We start from the raw sequence: 19,222 nt of genomic DNA on the forward strand, positions 1-19,222 counted from the left end.
ATGTTGTTGAGGACCTTGGGGGGTGACGCTTGGATCAAACCTGCTTTGTTGGCACTTGTAAGACACTGCTGCCGTAGGCAACCGCGTCGGTAGCTCAGGCAGTCAGCTTGGCCCTGCGTAGGAGACTAATGTTTCCCATGGAGGATTGGGGGGGGGGAGTTCTAAGTGGCCACTCGCGGGGTGCTAAATGACATTTCCACAAACATCCCGCTCCAAAATCCCACTTTTTTTCTGCTGGATAAAACCTACTCAGGAACGAACCACAACAAGCTCATGCTACTAATTAGATTATTGTGAAGACAAGATAATGTTTTAAAAGTTAATATATATGAAGAGGCAAGGGGCCCAGAAGTGGGTCCTTTTTGTGCGCATGGGGCTGGGGGTGGGGGGAGAGCTGTGCCCTGGGCTCAGCGCCTCTTGTCCCTTAGTGTTGGTGGAGATGTTGGTGTGTTGCACAGCTCTACTTTGGAGCCAGCTAGTCAGTTAGTTTTAAAGTTTTCGGTTTTCTTTGTTTTCCTGTATTAAAAGAAAAAATCCTGTAATTTTGTAATTTTTTTCTATTTATTGAATCATTTATTGTATTATTTTGTAAAAGGTTTAACATAAACCGCAATGTTTGGGTTTTTTTGGCTTCTCTTTTGGACATGTTGTGTGGGTTTTGTTTTTCGGCTTCTTCATTTTCTTGCAAAGAGCCCTGAATAAATCGGCTCACCTAGGTTACTCCAAGCCAAGACATGATAGCACTCTTCAAATACTTAAAAGGTTGTCTCACAGAGGAGGGCCAGGATCTCTTCTCGATCCTCCCAGAGTGCAGGACACGGAATAACGGGCTCAAGTTAAAGGAAGCCAGATTCCAGCTGGAAGTCGGGAAAAACTTCCTGACTGTTAGAGCAGTACGACAATGGAATCAGTTGCCTGGTGAGGTTATGGCCTCTCCCACACTAGAGGCCTTCAAGAGGCAGCTGGACAAGCATCTGTCAGGGCTGCTTTAGGGTGGATTCCTGCATTGAGCAGGGGTTGGACTCGATGGCCTTGTAGCCCCCTTCCAACTCTGCTATTCTATGTTTCTATGAAGTCTCTTTGTCCCAGCAAAGGGACAGTGAAGAAACATTTTTGCCATACTTAGTTGTATTGCAGACCAGTTTGCTTGATTACTGTGGAATAGCACTTTTTCTTACATTATGGCGTCTGTGTGTGGAAATGAAAACTCGACTCGTTCTGGACTTCATTGCAACTGTACAGTGTATTTGCAGTCAAAAAGATTCATGGAAAACAGAAGCACAGTTAGAAGGTAAGCTGTTAAGGATGAGGAATTCAGTCTTTGCAAATTCTGAAGCAAATGGGTCTGAGCCTTACCTCCCAGCCTAAGGGGCACATCAGGTTTTGCACCTTGCAGATGTGCCAACACAGTTCTCAATTCAAAACCACCACCCCCGTCAAAATATGTTTTAAAATGTATATTTTGGGAGAAAATATTGGAAGTGCATGTTTTTAGAGAAAATACATTTAGAAATATGTATTGGAATGCAAATGTTCTTACATATAGATTTTTTAAAAAATAGATTAATGAGGAAATGGGCTAGACTGGATTTATGGCTGAACTCATGCAAAAGTGAGGTGGACCCAAAATAGACTTGATTTTTCCAGTCTAGGTTTGTCCATATTCCATGCCACTGGGGAAACTGGCAGTCAAGTTGGTGTTCTTGAGGACTCATTCTTACAAGATAAGAATCTCATTTGAGCCAATACCCTCATTTGGAAAAGAGTTGGGCTAAGTGACTTCTGTCATGCTGGGACCTGGAACGATGTCTCCTCAACCCTGAAGCATCACAAGAGAACCCCGTCTTGGACTGAAAGTGCAGGATAGAAGCATAAGACGCTTACGCCTACAAATGCATTGTATCCCACCTGTCACAAGATATTTTGGCATCTGTGGCAGAAAGTCCAAAGAACACCTAACCACTAATGTGAGGTCTAATCCACAGGGAAGTTCTCCTGCACAAGCCCTATTGGAATGAACAGGAGCCATGCAGAAGCGCACTACTTTCTTTCATTTTGGTGAGGATTGCATAGGAAAACGCTTCCTCTTGATCTGTGCCCAGTAGGTCAGATTTGGTTGCCTCCTTGACTCATGGTTGAGGTTGCATCTGAAATGTTCATTTATTTCAATAAATACATATCCCATGGGTTACAACATTGATATAAAAACACGTGAAACAATAAGCCACAATTCAAAGTTTAAAACAAAACGCTGAAATATTAAAAAACAAAACAGCACAAACTAACATTGTTATCAGAAGCCACAATTCATCTACTACCAGCCATAGCAAATGCACACCTGAGAGCTTTTCAAAGGGTACAATCCTTACCAGAATACAAGCAGTGATCCTGGCCAGGTGGACATCCCACAGGAGTGAGTTCTATAACTTCAGTGCCATAGTAGAGAATGCTTTGACTTCCTTCACCTGCTGGGCTTCTGGTGGTGAAATTTCTATTCCATGGCTAGTTTGTGACATCCCAATACACACTCCTTAAATGCAATCAGCAAAAAGATTTATTAGAGTGGATAACTGGGAGGAGAGAAGAGACAGGAGGAGGAAGTGAAAATTATAAATAAAATAAAAGGTATCTCCTAATTTAGACTTTGGATTCCCTGATTTTAAGTTACTAGCTCATTCCTACGGTTGCCATGCCTCAAGGTTTGAACTGAGGGTTGAGGGGTGGCGGCAGTGTTTTCTGGAGAAGCAGTAAAATCTCACAGTGAGGGAACTGATTCAGGGGTGGGAGGTGATTTTTTTTGGCTTGAGAGTGTTTGCAATTTACTCTGCTACATCATGTTGAATTAGACTCTCACCTCTGCCCCCAACCTGTGATAGCAGGCACAGCTCTGATCTTCCCTTGACAGGCAAAATTGATAAATTTTGTTGTACAGGGGTACATGATAGCCCTCATAGCCCCATCCCCAAGGAAAGCCTAAAAATTGCAGGCAGCTGCGTTGACCCATATCAGAAAACCAATTCTAGGAGTTTCCGACACATCTTAATTGCCTATCCTATTAGAAACTCTCTATATAACTCTGTTAGGAGTTATATGTGACATATAGAAAGATAGCAAAGGAATATACTTGACCAGAGGATATAAAAGTGTTTCTTTATGTTGAGCTTGAAGAAAGTAGTAACATCAACTAACGAGAGACTACAAAACACAGTCTGTCCTTTCCTTTATACAGACAACATCAACACAGAAGAGCAGTGAACTGCCTTTTTCAACTGCAACGGAACAGAGCAGAAAACCTCCTCACACTTTATACTGTTAGAATGTCTAGAATCAGGCTACGCTTAACAATATTTCTAACATATCTAACACAACCAAGCCACCTTCTTAGAGTCAGAAGACCTAAAGACGGTTGTGCACACACTGGTAACCTCAAGGCTTGACTTCTGCAATGCGCTCTACATAGGGCTACCATTGTACCTAGTTCGGAAACTTCAACTAGTTCAAAATATGGCAGCCAGGTTGGTCACCGGTACATCTAGGGGTGAGCATATTACCCCAACATTAAAATCACTCCACTGGCTGCCAATTAGTTTCTGGGCAAAGTACAAAGTGTTGGTCATTACCTTTAAAGCCCTAAACGGTTTGGGTCCAGGTTACCTGTGGGATCGCCTTCTCCCACACAGTCCGCCCCGCACACTCCGGTCCTCTGGGGAGAACTTACTTCAGTCAGCCAAGACTAGGCTGACATCAGTTTCCCAGAGGACCTTTTCTTCTGTCGCCACTGGACTATGGAACAGCCTGCCGGAGGAGATTCATAACATTAACTCTCTCTGTGATTTTAAGGCAGCTTTGAAGACTAGCCTTTTCCGGCAGGCCTACCCAGATTAATGTAAAATCAAGAATTTTTAAAATGTGTAGATTCCTGTACTAATGTTGTTCCCTGCCTTGATCCAAAGGGAGAGGCGGGTAAGAAATTATTATTATTATTATTATTATTATTATTATTATTATTATTATTATCATCATCATCATCATCATCTCAAAGTATTTCACATTACAGCAAAGAATTCATTTTTCCTCAGCTAATGTGAGCACTGCAGCTAAGCTCAGAGGGAACAGGCAATCCTATGGGGGGTGGCAGTCCCTGCTAATAAAAAGGGTCGGCGCTGCATCTCTGTGAGGCTTCGATCCACTACACCACTCACGACAGAGCAGGTCCCATTCTTTGCCCTGCCGGAAAACCCTAAGTGCCATTCCCACCCACTAAGCTCCATCTCTTCTTGGTCTATGAGGTATCCCCCACCCACCCCAGTCTCTGCCTCTTGCATCTCAGATTACCCGGCAACCCTAAAAGCCACATCCTGATCTAACTCTCTTGTGCTTTGAAAGTTCAATGTGTAGCAGGAGGAAGTTCCTTTAAAAAACACTAATCAGCCCTAACAGTCATCTAACAGACCAGGGCCATGAGGAAAAGGGAAAAAGAAGTACCAATGCCTTATTGACACCAGGCTCGCCATGTGCATGCCAGAGCCTCGGCACAGCGCTTTAAAACTGATACTCCAGTCAGTGCTACATGGCTGCCATTTAAAGTTTCCCACAATGCTCCTGATATACCGTATTTCTTCGATGTAAGACGCCATCGATTGTAAGACGCACACTAATTTCAGTACCACCAACAGAAAAAAAACAACCCCTAAGACACGCCCGCAATTCTAAGACGCGCCCCGTTTTTAGGGATGTTTATATAGGGAAAAAAGTGTGTCTTAGAATCGAAGAAATAGAGTAGCATCACTGCAGGGCCTTGTGGAAAATTAAGATGGCAGCCGCCTGGTGCTGATCAGAGTTGCTGTTGCCACCAGGTAAGCTCATTAAGGACAAGCCAACATAGGTGGAGGCCTAGCGGTGGGCACTTTGCCAAAGGCCCCCTTGAACCTGGAGCTGGCCCTGATTGACCTAATTCAGTTTGCCTGGGCTGTGTAGGGTGACCCTATGGAAAGGAGGACAGGGCTCCTGTATCTTTAACAGTTGTATTGAAAAGGGAATTTCAGCAGGTGTCATTTGTAGGCATGCAGCACCTGGTGAAATTCCCTCTTCATCACCACAGTTAAAGCTGCAGGCTCCCTGCCCTCTTTTAAATCTGGTCACTCTAGGATAGCTCCTACAGCTTTAACTGTTGTGATGAAGAGGGAATTTCACCATATACAAATGACACCTGCTGAAATTTCCTTTTCTATGCAAAGATACAGGAGCCCTGTCCTCCTTTCCATATAGTCAGCCTAGGGCTGTGAGGTTTCCTGCTATGCAGACAGTCCTTGCAAGGACCTTATATTAGTTTGAGGAGTAGGCAGAGGCTCAGGCCAATTAATGATATATACATTGAAATGTGAATTTGAACTAGGGTGACCATATGAAAAGGAGGACAGGGTTCCTGTATCTTTAACAGTTGCATAGAAAAGGGAATTTCAGTAGGTGTCATTTGTATGCATGTTGGACCTGGTGAAATTTCCTCTTCATCACCACAGTTAAAGCTGCAGGAGCTATACTGCAGCTATACTGTGACCAGATTAAAAAGAGGGCAGGGCACCTGCAGCTTTAACTGTGGTGATGAAGAGGGCATTTCACCAGGTTCTCCATATATACTTCAATATATTCTCCATATTGACCAGTGAGGGAGGAAGCAGCAGCCAGGCACCTCTCCACCGTGCCTGGGTCCAGCTCCAGCTGAGAGCCCGCCCCCTCCCTCCTGCTGTCAACTGTAACTGCTGAACTTTGCAACTAAGATTGTAGTGCCTGAATTTGCTTTCCTTTTCCCCCTCCTCCTCCTCCTCCTCCTCCCTCCCAATCCCCTTTCCTTTTGTGTCATGTCTTTTAGATTGTAAGCCTGTGGGCAGGGACTGTCAAGAAATACTTTTGTAAGCCGCCATGAGAGCCTTTTTTGGCTGAATGGCGGCATAAAAATCCTTAAATAAATAAATAAATAAATATATTTATTTTCAATACCACTGTTAAAGATACAGGAGCCCTGTCCTCCTTTTCATAGGGTCACCCTATTTGAACACCACTGGTCTCAACCACCAAAATGGTTGCCTGACTTGAAAGACCATAGTCTACTTCTGAAATAGATTTGGGGTGAGGTCTCTAGCAAACCTCCAGGGCTGCTCTGGCCCTGAGAACTCTCTAGTTAACACTTGAGTGAAACCCAGCAATGCTAGTTTGGGCATTTACTTGTAGTTACAGAGGCCTGAGTCACAGCTATGTAGCAAGTAATGACCGGCATCCAGGATTTAATTATTAGGCAGATGATCGCAGGGGCCCTGGGCTCTAAACATGTAGCTGGGTGCTACATGGGCAGGGAGAGCAATTTTGGGGTAGAATCAATGGCTGCTGTTTTGGGGTTCTTGATGTTCTCTTGCGAAGTTGATCTCGGAATGTTAAATGTTTCTGAGGGTGTGCTGGTTTTGTGTTTGCTGCCTGTTAGGAAAAAGTTTTCTGAGTCTACGTCTGAATACGAAGCAGAGCGAGGCAATTGCCTCAGACGGCAAGTGCGGGGGAGCAGCGGTGGCCAGCTTCCTGGCTCTTCCTCATGAAATCCTTGGCTGTTCCCCTTTGTTGGGGATAGAGCTGCGTAGGCCCCTCTGCCTGCCCTCTGCCCCCTAAACTGGCCTCAGATGTAGTGGAAGACACTTCTCTTTTGCACATGGAATGGGGAAGGGGGCACTATCTTGTCTTCAGGAAGCAAAATGTCTTGGCCCTGAGACCCCTGCTTGTAACAAAAGTCTCTGAATGTGTATTACCCTATTTCTTCAATTCTAAGACAGACTTTCTCCCCCATATAAACATCTCTAAAAATGGGGTGCGACTTAGAATCGCGGGTGTGTCTTAGGGTTTTTTTTCCTGTTGGTGGTACTGAAATTAGTGTGCGTCTTACAATCGATGGCATCTTACAATCGAAGAAATATGGTATCTTCTTTTAAAACAAACAAAACCTCCCAAAGCCTGAAGACCTTTGCTGGGGATAGACAACAATTGCCAATGCTTTTAAAGAGGAATCGCTGCTCATGGTGCGTCACTCATCCTGCGTTGCCTTGCCAGGGTTTGGTGGTGCTTTTAAAACAAGTTTGACTATACATGACAAGCGCGCCAAAGAAAGACGTGTTTATATCCTGGGACGCCTCTTGCTGACTGTCTCAAATTTCCAGAGCGCTCATCCCTTTCACTGGTTGTAACTCCTTTTGGGCCTACACAATTCCCTTCTTTCTGATGTTGCTCATCTCTGGTTGTGGCAGTGTTTTATGCTGAGGTTGTGGGATGCATGCTCTGTCTGTCTTCCATATGTTTCCTTTTAGCTTTTCCAAAAGCAACAAACTATGAATTGTCAGCCTGTCTATGAGGGGCTCTTCTGTAAATGATACCCACACAACATCCTTCATTCATCAATTTTATTTCCTCCCCACCTCCACCGCAACCAAAGGGAGAGGCGGGTAAGAAATAAATAAAATTATTATTATTATTATTATTATTATTATTATTATTATTATTATTATTATTATTATCCACTGCAACATACAGCACATCACTAACATATGTCATTCTCCCTAACAAAATGGAACAGAGGGTCAGTGTGCCACAGCCCCATAGTGTCATGAGCTTTAGAGCTTTATCACACCAGCGTTATACTGTGCAATCATTGTGAATTGCATGCAAAGGACTCCGAAGTTTTCCATCATATAATCTGCTTTGATTGTGAAGTACTCCCAGGCATCCTGCTTTAATTGTGCTATACAAGCAAAAGACTCGCCGTATTTTGCTAGTGGTTTTCGAGCGTATCATTTGTTGTTTTCCGAGCGGCCACTGGGACGCAGGAGCAGGATTTAAAGGAAAATTAAACAAATGTTTACATCTGCGTAAGCTTTAAAGATAAAGACATCAAAATTGGCACAGTAATAGATATTAAGGAGAGCTTTAAGCATGCCAAATTTGAATCGGATTGGGTTGATTTTTTATGATTTTTTTTACATTTCCCCCCTTAAACCCTTTTCCTGGTATGCAAAGGATCTCGCCGCCCGGTAGCAACAACAACAATGGTGACAGTTTAGCACTGTAGGGGATAATTCGAGGAAAACAGGTATGTGGGATGGAGCTTGTAGTGTTCCCCAAGCTTAGGGTTGCCATATTCTGAATCCACAAAACTGGGACAATTTTGTGGGGGTGAGGGGTGGGGGTAGGATTTTTTTTTAAAAAAAATTGAGCAATATATAAAGGTCTAGAGAAAGCCCAATTTTTGCAAAGCCCAATTTTTTAATTAAATCATCAACAACTGTAAAACCAGACATCTTAAATTCACTGCATCTTATGGTGAGTGACTCAGATGATCCTGTGGAGGAGCAGTGATGTTCTGGAAAAGGCATCAGATTGATGCATCTTTTTCTCTGCTACTGTGACTCCACTGAGCAGGCTCAAGGCACCATTTTGGAGGTCAGAATTTCTCCGACCAGCTGGACCAGGAATCCGGGATTCTTGCCCAGACGGTCGGGACATTTCAGAATCTCCTGGAAATCGGGACATTCCCGGTTTTCCGGGACATATGGCAACCCTATTATTATTATTATTATTATTATTATTTATTTATTTATATAGCACCATCAATGTACATGGTGCTGTACAGAGTAAAACAGTAAATAGCAAGACCCTGCCGCATAGGCTTACAATCTAATACCCAAGCTTGACCCAAGATATTTGGCTTCCTGAGGGGAAGGGGAAGGTGGCTCCCCTTCCTCCTCCCAGGAACAGACTGGTAACTGAAACTTATTTCAACACTAACATGGGATAGTGTCCTCCGCTGTTCCTGAGGCAGCAGGCTAGTTTAGGAGGCACTGGAGTGTGTGTGTGTGTGTGTGTGTGTGTGAGAAATTAAATGGGTAATAGCTGGGCAGTGGGAACACTAGACGGGTCATCCCTGGTGCTGGCAGGCCACACAGAGGAAATGAGACAAGCTATAGGCTGCAAATCAAGTAAAGCCAGGACAGCTCCTCTGTCTGACAAACACACAAACATAAAGCAGCACAGAAACATAGAATAGCACAGTTGAAAGGGTTCTCAGAGGTCATCTAGTCTAACCCCCTGCTCAGTGCTGGATCTGCAATTCAGGGTGCAACTTCAGCGTCACTGACCCATTGTCAAAGAGTTTTACCATTACAAAATTTCTCCTAACATTTGGCCAAAACCTGCTTCCCTGCAATTTCCAGCTATTGATTCTAGTCCTGACCTCTGGAACATCAGAAATCAGGACTTCTCCATCTTCTGCCTGACAGCCCTTCAGGTATTTGAAGTCTGCTATTCACAGCAGCACAGCACACACAAGCATGCACAAGTACACAGAGGAGCATGTCACCACACATTGCGTGCAGAATGCGCAGCAACACCCATGAGCACACCACATGCAGCAGGCCACACATGCACACATCACCCTTGAGCTGCCATGCCATGGGTAATCATGTGTAGGAGCTTGCCACATGCAAGCACACACACACACACACACACACACACGTTCCCCTTTCCCATCTACAGCAATGGCCATTTTTATTTTGGGAAGTAGGTTCCACCAGTAAAGCATCATTCCGCCAAACAGACATCAGTTGCGATACTGACCCTTGGTTAATGGACTGATTTAAAATCGAAACTTTCAAACCTCATGTTAGGAATGCATAATGAATTTTAACCAAACCATAAGCACACCCTTGAAATATCCTGATCTTTAAAATATCAAATCGAAACTGACAAAACCAGAAATGCAAGGTATGTTTTGAGTAGCCACAAAACCAGTTGCAAATGTAGGTCTTCTTGCCCTTTGATGCATGAGGATTGTGTGAATGTTGGTCAAACGATGCCCCTCACGAGATAGATTTTTCATGCCAAATTTCCTAATACGATACTTCCCCCCCCCCCCCAGGGTTTGGAATGATAGGATGGAAAAGCTACTCATTGGAACTATAGAGTTACTCTATAATACCCTTGAAATTCTGCTGATCAGGGATCATAACGGCGGATGGGATCACATGACATTTTGGGACAGACATGTAGGATGGCCAGGTGCCCTCTTTTAACAGGGAACAGTCCTCTATTTGAAGGGCTGTCAGAGGAGAGTCCTCTATTTGAAAGTGTTTTATGTTTGTGGGCCTGCCTGGTCCAAGTCTGGCTTAGAAAGAACCCTAAGAAGGGGGAGCAGCAGAGGCCCTGAAGTTGCCCCCACACAGTTAGCATCTAGACAGCGGACACACAGATCACCTGGTCATGGTGTCCTCCACACTCTGGTGAGATCTGTTGTATTTCTATTTAAATCATAGCCACGTGGGGTGCTTTCATAGTGCCCTCACCCTGCCTTGTTCACAGAATGGTATGGGAAGTCCAGATATCATCGTTTCCCACTCATAACCCTCCCATGTTTTTCCACCACGTCGTCCATTTCCCCCCCTTACCTCAGATAATCCATTAAGGGTAGTGGGGAGGGAAGCTGGAATTGCTGCAAAATGCTTTCTGACTGCTAGTTCTAGGAGCCCTGCATCTAGAGGCAATCTGTTTCTACATTTGCATCTATATGCACAAATTAGCAAAAATTGCATGTGCAAATTTGATGCAAATTTGTGACTCCTCTTTTCGTGGTGCATTTCCTCTTTTTTTGTGAGGGGGGGATGCATACTTGGCCTTCCTGCTGGGGTGACTGTTCGTCAAGCATTGTGTGGGGTGAGCCAGCTGGTTTGGGATGCAGCACCTTCGTTTACCCATTTCACGATGCTGCCTCTGGCTCTTCAGGTTGGCGAAGTTGGGCCTGGCTGTGACTGGCAGTTCTGTTTTGCAATGTTTTGACATCATAGTTTCTTTCCCTGGGGGAAGCTGCATTGGGCGACACACACGTGCGGAGTAGGAGTCACAGAATTTGGGAGGAAGGAGTGCAGGGAAGCAGATATGGAGTGGGCCGTAGGCAGGAACAGGCCACATGGGAAAGAACAGCTGTGGTCCCTATTGGGACAGAAGGAAGTGGGTATTCATAGAATCATAGAATAGTAGAGTTGGAAGGGGCCTACAAGGCCATCGAGTCCAACCCCCTGCTCAGTGCAGGAATCCACCCTAAAGCATCCCTAACAGATGGTTGTCCAGCTGCCTCTTGAAGGCCTCTAGTGTGGGAGAGCCCACAACCTCCCTAGGGAACTGGTTCCATTGTCGTACTGCTCTAACAGTCAGGTTTTCCTGATGTCCAGCTGGAATCTGGCTTCCTTTAACTTGAGCCCGTTATTCTGTGTCCTGCACTCTGGGAGGATCGAGAAGCAATCCTGGCCCTCCGCTGTGTGACAACCTTTTAAGTATTTGAAGAGTGCTATCATGTCTCCCCTCAGTCTTCTCTTCTCCAGGCTAAACACGCACAGTTCTTTCAGTCTCTCTTCATAGGGCTTTGTTTCCAGACCCTTGATCATCCTGGTTGCCCTCCTCTGAACACGCTCCAGTTTGTCTGCATCCTTCTTGAATTGTGGAGCCCAAAACTGGACGCAATACTCTAGATTTTGAGAAATGAAAGCCATTCCAAACTCCGCCCAATGAGTCAGCCAAATCAGGTACAGGTGAGCACCTTTTCTCATCACGGCCATTATGCAACCTTGTGGATGCTGGCTTGGGGTGGAGGCCTCTTGGTTTGTGTGGTGTAGTGCAGCCTCCCCCAACCTGGCACCCTCCAGATGTGTTGGACTACATCTCCCATCATTCCCAGCCAGCTGTGCCTTGTAGCCAGACACATTTGGAGGGCCCCAGGTTGGGGAAGGCTGAACTAGGGGTGTCTGACACATAACTAATCTCTGGCACATAACTATACCTGGGGACATCATTCTGGCCCTGGCTGACTCTGTCCTTTCCCAGCTGTGAAATGGGAAGAGGTGCCTGGGAGTTTGGCAGTTCCTCCCTGCTGATGTCAAGAAGGATGCTTTGCTCCCCTGAGCTGCTTTCCTGGGCTCACGATTTAGATCAGTAGTTCCCAATTAGCTAAGTACTGTGGACCCCTTGTTTTTCAAATGCCAAGCCATGGACCCCCTACTTTTGAAAAATTTGTTATCTCTATGGTAGTTACCAGTGCGAAGCAATTTTTTGGAGAAAATAAAGGGTAGCCCCTAATAAGCAAAAGATTTTAGGCACACTAAAAAACAGACCATAAAATTTGTGATATTGCCATGCAAAAATTACAATGATTTAGTTAGTAATATAAAGACTAAATTTTACTAACATCTAGTTTACAATTGAACAAATTATGACATGTCTAGCAGCTACTAAACCTAAATGTGATGGGAGAAATCATGCCTCTTTTTATCCTGAACAATCCCTTCCACATCCGGTTCAGAATTTCCTACTTTTAATCTCAAATCTGGATCACCATCGAGCCGATTTCTATGCTTCTTCTTCATATAACAAAATGTCGAAAATGTTTGTTCACAAAGATATGTGGAACAAAAGGGAACTAGATGTTTCAAAGCTTTTTCACCTAACTTCTTATAATCAGGAAAAACCTTCACCCAGAATTGGTCCAGTCTACATTCTTTGAAAAATGATTTCAATGATCCATCAGAAGTCACGTCAACAAGTGCATCTTGCTCTTCCGCAGATAGAATAGTTAGTTGTACATCACCGCATTCAAAAGGATTCCTTCTCCATGAGTTTTCAGGATTAGGTGCAGGGAAGTAATCTCTGAAGCTAGTCGCTAAACCATGCATGTGCTTTGGCGCATGACGTTACCGTCGAAGCAAACAGAGCGTGGGAGACGGCGTATTTTCTTTTATTAAAATGCGGACCTTGCAGAGTTAATATGTGAATGGTGCCATGGACCCCCTGGTGGGTTACATGGACCCCTTGGGGTCGACGGACCACCAATTGGGAACCCCTGAGTTTTTTTAAAAAATAGTTTTTATTTGAATTTTATTACACATACAATAATCACGTTACATCAACAATATACCACAATAATAAAATTAAAAAACTAGATAAAGTAATATAGAACTATCTCATGCACCCCACCCCCTGGGACCCTTATTCTCCTTTCCAAAATTGTAATGTATCCTGCACCAGTTTACTCCCTTTCCCTTTTTCCAGTACAAATTTAACAAACGGACTCCAGACCTCATCAAAGTCATTTCGTTTCAATAATCCTCTCTTAACTTTAATACTACATGTAAGTTTGTCATTAATAGCTATATCCCAGACTTCTTTGTACCATTCTTCTATTTGATAATCCCTTTGTTCCTTCCAATTCCTGGCAATTATTAATCTAGCTGCAGTTAATAAATTGTTTATTAATTCTTTACTATTTTGTGTATTATTATTATTATTTATTTATATAGCACCATCAATGTACATGGTGCTGTACAGAGTAAAACAGTAAATAGCAAGGCCCTGCCGCATAGGCTTACAATCTAATAAATTACAATCTAATAAATGTACATTTAACCCCTTCATGTATTGATAACAGTGCTGTCCTTGGACCTAACTTAACCTTCCATCCCATTATATCATTTATCTCTTTGAAAAGCATTTGCCAAAACCTCTGAATATCTTCACAAGTCCACCACATATTGAAATCATGGAATCACTGATTTAGATGACAACCAAAGTGAAAGCCGAGGAGGGATATTCAGTGGAGGCTGGTGGCTCCGATTTTGGCGGGGCCGTGCATCCATTCCAGGTTTCAGTCAGAACCAGCCAGCACGCTAAAGGTGCGGTGAACCCTATCCCCCAAATAGGTGTAACACCTGAGGTAGCTGCTTTAGAGTTCTGGCTGAAACGCAGAATAGATTCACAGCCCCACCGAAACCGGAGCCACCAGCCTCCCCTGGGGGGTCTTTCTCCTGCCCATGATCCCTCCGTCCGTGGGGAGGGGGCGGGTTTTCCTTTGACGTTGACAGCGGCCGGGCGTCTCTCCACGGCGCCGCCCTCCTCCCTTTGATGATCTCGGCGGCAGCGGCGGCAGCAGCGCAGAGGTGTTGGGGCGGCGCTTTGTCTCGCCCGGGACATTGGGGGCAGCAATGGCCATCCTTTGCCAGCAGAGGGCGCCGCGCCCACACGCATCCCCGGGCCGTGTGCTACGTGCGGCGGGCGCTGCTTTCGCCCGGGGCTGTTCTAGAGGAGCCGCCGCCGCCGCCGCCGCCGCTGCTGCTTCGCTCTCCCGCAGCCCACGCTTGGGCTCGGCTCATCCGCCGCGCCGCTGGGGTGGGGGAGCCGGAGTTGCACGCAAGGGTGGCGGTTGTTGCTATGACTGCTTGCTGCTGCACAAGCAGCTCCTGGGCTGGGTTGGGGTGAATGGTAGAAAGGCGCCCCTGGGCTCACTATTTTATTTTATTTTATTTTATTTTATTTATTTATTTCATGTTTATACCGCCCAATAGCCAAAGCTCTCTGGGCGTCTCACAAAAGTTAAAAACCACGAAGAGCATAAAAACAACCAACAGATTTAAAACCCCAAATACAAAATGCAATAAAAAAAAGCGCAACCAGAAGAAAACCACACCGCAAAGATGAATATAAGTTAAAATAGGAGATGAAGACGGCAAAATTTAAATGTAAGTGAAATTAGGTGTTTAATATACCGAGAAAATAAAAAGGTCTTCAACTGGCGACGGAAGGAATAGGCGCCAGGCGGACCGCTCTGGGGAGCTCGTTCCACAACCGGGGTGCCACAGCAGAGAAGTTGAAAAATTGGGCTTTGCAAAAAGAGGGAAATTTAACGTGGTTAAACTATCTTCAATTAGAACAATGGACGAAGAAATGGCTAAAGGATAACGGAGAGTGTCGAGCGATTACGAAATTTGAGGAGCTGATCTTAAAAAAAGAAACGGAGAAAAGGGAAAATAAATTAATAAAAGGGTTAACGAGTGAAATATATAGAATATTGGTGGAAAAGGGGGAGACGGTAAGTGCAGGCAAGGTGGTTTGGGAAACTGACTTGAAGGAACAAATAGGGCAACAGAGTTGGGAAGGGATATGGAAACAAAGAGTGTTGAGAAATATGTCTGTGAGGATAAAAGAAAATTATTATAAGATTGTATGGAGGTGGTACCTAACTCCGGTGAGATTAAATAAAATAAAGTTGAATTCAGCAAACTGCTGGAGAGGTTGTCAAAAGAAAAGAACGTATTTACATATGTGGTGGGAATGCGAATTTGTACAAAAATTATGGAAAATGGTGTTTAATGAGATAAAAGAAATTTTAGGAATGGAGATTGAAGAGACACCTATAGTGGCATTGTTATCATTATATGGAGAATTAAATTGTAGTAAAGAGACAAAAGAATTGATAACGAATTTGTTAACAGCAGCAAGATTAGTGATATCTAGGAACTGGAAGGTTCAAGGGGATTATCATATAGAAGATTGGTATAAAGAAATATGGGATATTGCTATTAATGATAAATTAATATGTAATATAAAAGTTAGACGAGGAATGATAAAAACAAATGATTTTGAGGGAATATGGATACAGTTTCTAGAATTTGTATTATCAAAGGGGAGTGGGAAAACACCTCCAGAGGAAGCAATGAGATTTTGGAAACATGAATAAGATCCCGTGGTTGGGGGGAGCACTTTTATGTTAAGTATGATTATGTTAATAGAATTAACCTAAGATATATGTTATCAAATGTTATCTTATATTTTGTGTATTATGTAGTATTGTTTTATTTGTATTGATGTATGAAGTATTAAATAACATCTTTTTTAAAAAAAGTAGCCGCTACTCAGCTGTGCCTGTGTGTGTGTGTGTGTGTGTGTGTGTGTGTGACCGACTTACCAACCACAGTTCATCTGCCGGGGAAGAAAACCTCTTTTTTATTTATTTATTTATTTATTTATTACATTTCTATACCGCCCAATAGCCAGGGCTCTCTGGGCGGTTCACAGGCCAGAGGAACTGGAATGGCATTTGATAGGCAGCAGCAGGCACCCCACGGGGAAACCCCACGAGCAGGGCATGAGAGCAACAGCACCCTCCCGCCCATGTTCCCCAGCAACTGATGTACTTAGGCTTACTGCCTCTGATACTGAAGGCAGCAGAGACCCATCAGGACTAGTTAGCCATTCATAACCTCCTCCAGGAATTTGTCTAACCCCCCCTTTAAAAGCCATCAAATTAGTGGATTCCATAGTATTAACTAGGCACTGGGTGAAGAATGATTATAATGATACATATTCACAATCCCCCAAATTCCTAGCGGATGGAGTGTGCTTCTCTTCAGCCGTGCACTTGCTCAGACTTCCCTAGACTTCCTTGTGTGACCTTGGGCTTGGTTCTTGACCTCACAGGAGAGACCATTTACACTGTGCTTTCTGATCAAGTCCATCTTCTCTAACAGGGCTGGGAGTGCTGCTGGCTTAAACTTCAGTGGTCTTTTTAAATGTCTGGGGTACTAAAGAGAATGTTCTGTACTTCGTGTGTTTATTTGCTCCAGCAGAAAAGACCTGGGGTGCTTCCAGATGAGGTTTTTATTGTGTCATCACCTTGCCTCATTCATGGAATTGTGTGTGTGTGTGTGTGTGTGTGTGTGTGTGTGTGTGCCTAAAACATTGTCTTAGTTTGTAGCCTTCCTATCTTTCCCCACCACTACTTTTGTCAGTTTAGTTTCCACAAAAATATCTGCTAAGGAGGAAAAGGTGGAATAGATGCCCTAAGAATCATCTGTCTGGAAGCAGCCGTGTGCAGAGTCCAAGGGCCCCATCCTTGTTGCAGCGTGTTCTTGGTAGGGCATTGCGGGTGCTCAGTCCTTCCCGTGCCGGTTGCCCCTCCCCTCACCCACCTCCTCCTGCGTTCATTCACAAATGTGGAGCTAGAACAGGAAATTGGCTGGAGGGAAGTTCTGGTGTGTGTGTATGTGCTGATGATAACTGGCTAAGCATTCCTCCTCCCTTTGAAGTGTCCCCTCTCAAGGGTGCTTTGCAATGACAGGGCTATTGGATTAAGGCTAACCTGACAGTGTGATGTGCAGTTTGGCCTTTGGGCTGGGTGGGTGGGGCATTGTTGAAGGCAGGGCCGGTGCTACCATAGAGGCCACTCAGGTGGCCGCCTAGAGCGCCAAGCTAAGTGGGGCGCCATGCAGCGCAGCACTCACACGCGTTGTTGGTTGTGAGCCGGGCCGGCCCAGGCCGAGGATTCAGCTGGGCCTGGGCGGGCGAGATGGCACCCCGCGCCTGTCCAGCCAAAGTGAAGCCAGGGACACTGGGGTGGTGCGGCGGCTCCACGTTTGGACTTCCACCCGGAAGCTGCCCTCCCAGAGCCACTCTAGCCACCAGGAAGCTGCCCTCCCAGAACCGGGAGGACACCACCAGAAGAAGAAGAAAAAGCATGTGGTGAGCTCGACCCTGGTTCAAGCCAGCCTCTGCCTTACTCCCGAGGAAAGGGCACCGGGTCGCCTCGCCTCTCTCCTCAAACAGGCCGCGATGTCCAGGCAGGCGGGCAAGCGGGACTCCCTTTCCCTTCCCCCAGGAAAGCTAGGGACTTGTGGACTCCTCGCAAGGCAAACTCTCCTGCTTCCCGATCCTGTGCGCGTGCGCAATCAACGGGACTTGCATCCGAGAAAGCGTTGCACTGGGAGGCACCAGTGCGGCCCCAACCGCCTATGCCTCCTTACTCGGAAGCCTTATTCCCCCGAGTAAACGTGCGGAGGGGATCGGGACGCCAGGCTGCATAGCGGGTTGCGTTCACACGGAAGTAAGTCCCGGTGAATTCCAGACGGCTCGGTCCCAAATCGAAGTGAGCCAGTCCCAGCTCTCCACTCAGCGCACACGCTCGGACTTCCACGCAATTTGGGGTGGGTGGGGGTGCAAGTAGTTCGCCTTGCCTAGGGCGCAAAATAGTCTGGCCCTGGCCCTGGTTGAATGACCAACGAGAGCCAGATCTACACCAAGCAGGATAAAACACTTTGCAAACGTTTTAAAAACTGTCTACGGAGTGTCCTGGGCCCCAAGAGTTGTCAAAACTGTTATAACGCGCTTTAAAGCAGTAGTACAGATCCTGCCCAGGTATTCCATAATGGGGGTGAGGGGACTGGTCTGCGCTAGAGGAAGTTGAGAAGTATCTGTGCGTAACTTATAAAAAGAGAGATGCCGGTCAGGGTTTAAACCAGGGATAAGTGTCTCGATGCTCACCAGTTATGTTTTGAACTACAACTCCCATAAACCCCAGCTAACAGATAGTCCAAAACAACTGGAGGGCCCCCACCTGCCTACCTGTAGTTTAAATATCATGACTACAGGCCTCGCCTCCAATTGGTCTCCACAGGGAACTCTGGCATCTGCGGTTTGCGGGGCGTTGACTAAACAGCCGTTCCCAGCATTCTATGGGGAAAGCCATGGCAGCTGAATTGGCACACCACCAATCATATGTGATGTATATGATGCATAAGCCCTTAGTGACAGCAGAGTGAACGTCTCCTGATCAATCTAAAAGTGTTGTGCCAGTGTGGTGCAGCGGAGAGTATGTTGGACTTGGATGGTGAGGGACTTGGGTTCGAATCTCTGCTCTGCCGTCAACCTTGTTGGCTACTTTACATCAGCTCACAATTATTGTGAGGATAAAAGAAGCACCATCCTGAGGGCCTTGGAGGAAGATTAGGATGCCGTTAAGGTTATTAAATAAAATTGTGGCATGTATTTATTCCAGGGCGTGGACTACAGTTGCCAGGGCTCATGTGAAACACTGGAACTAGTTCACCCAAACCCTTTTGCTCTCTATCTGTGCAGTCAGCTGGTCCCTAGCAAAACCAACCCTGCGTTTCTGCCTCTTAGGCCTCATCCACACAGCCAGGAGTTACAATGGCAACTTTGGTGTTCTGTCTCTCATCTGGCACGACTTCATTCAGAACAAGGGAAGGAGAGTTGTTGAACTGTCTGGGTTATTTTTAGCACCAGACAGTGTCCCTCCGGATTTGGTCCCAGACCCTGTTTGTTCTGATTGCTAGGGGCTCAGCCCTGGAATATGTGAAGAGAGGGAGAGTGCCTCCAGGCATGTGCAAAATGCCTGCCCCCCCCCTTTTACCACTTAGTAACAAGACCTGGCTCCTGCGAGTTTTGGGCACCAGACTTCTGGGTGGGCAGGCAGCAGTTCCCTGTCTCCACTGATCGCTTGAGCCTGATGGAATGACAGCCACGACCTCCAAGATTATCTTCGTGGGGCTATGCTAAAGCCCAAAGTTCACCAACACTGTGC

Source organism: Elgaria multicarinata, chromosome 3 (genome assembly GCF_023053635.1).
Source record: "Elgaria multicarinata webbii isolate HBS135686 ecotype San Diego chromosome 3, rElgMul1.1.pri, whole genome shotgun sequence".
NCBI lineage: Eukaryota > Metazoa > Chordata > Lepidosauria > Squamata > Anguidae > Elgaria > Elgaria multicarinata.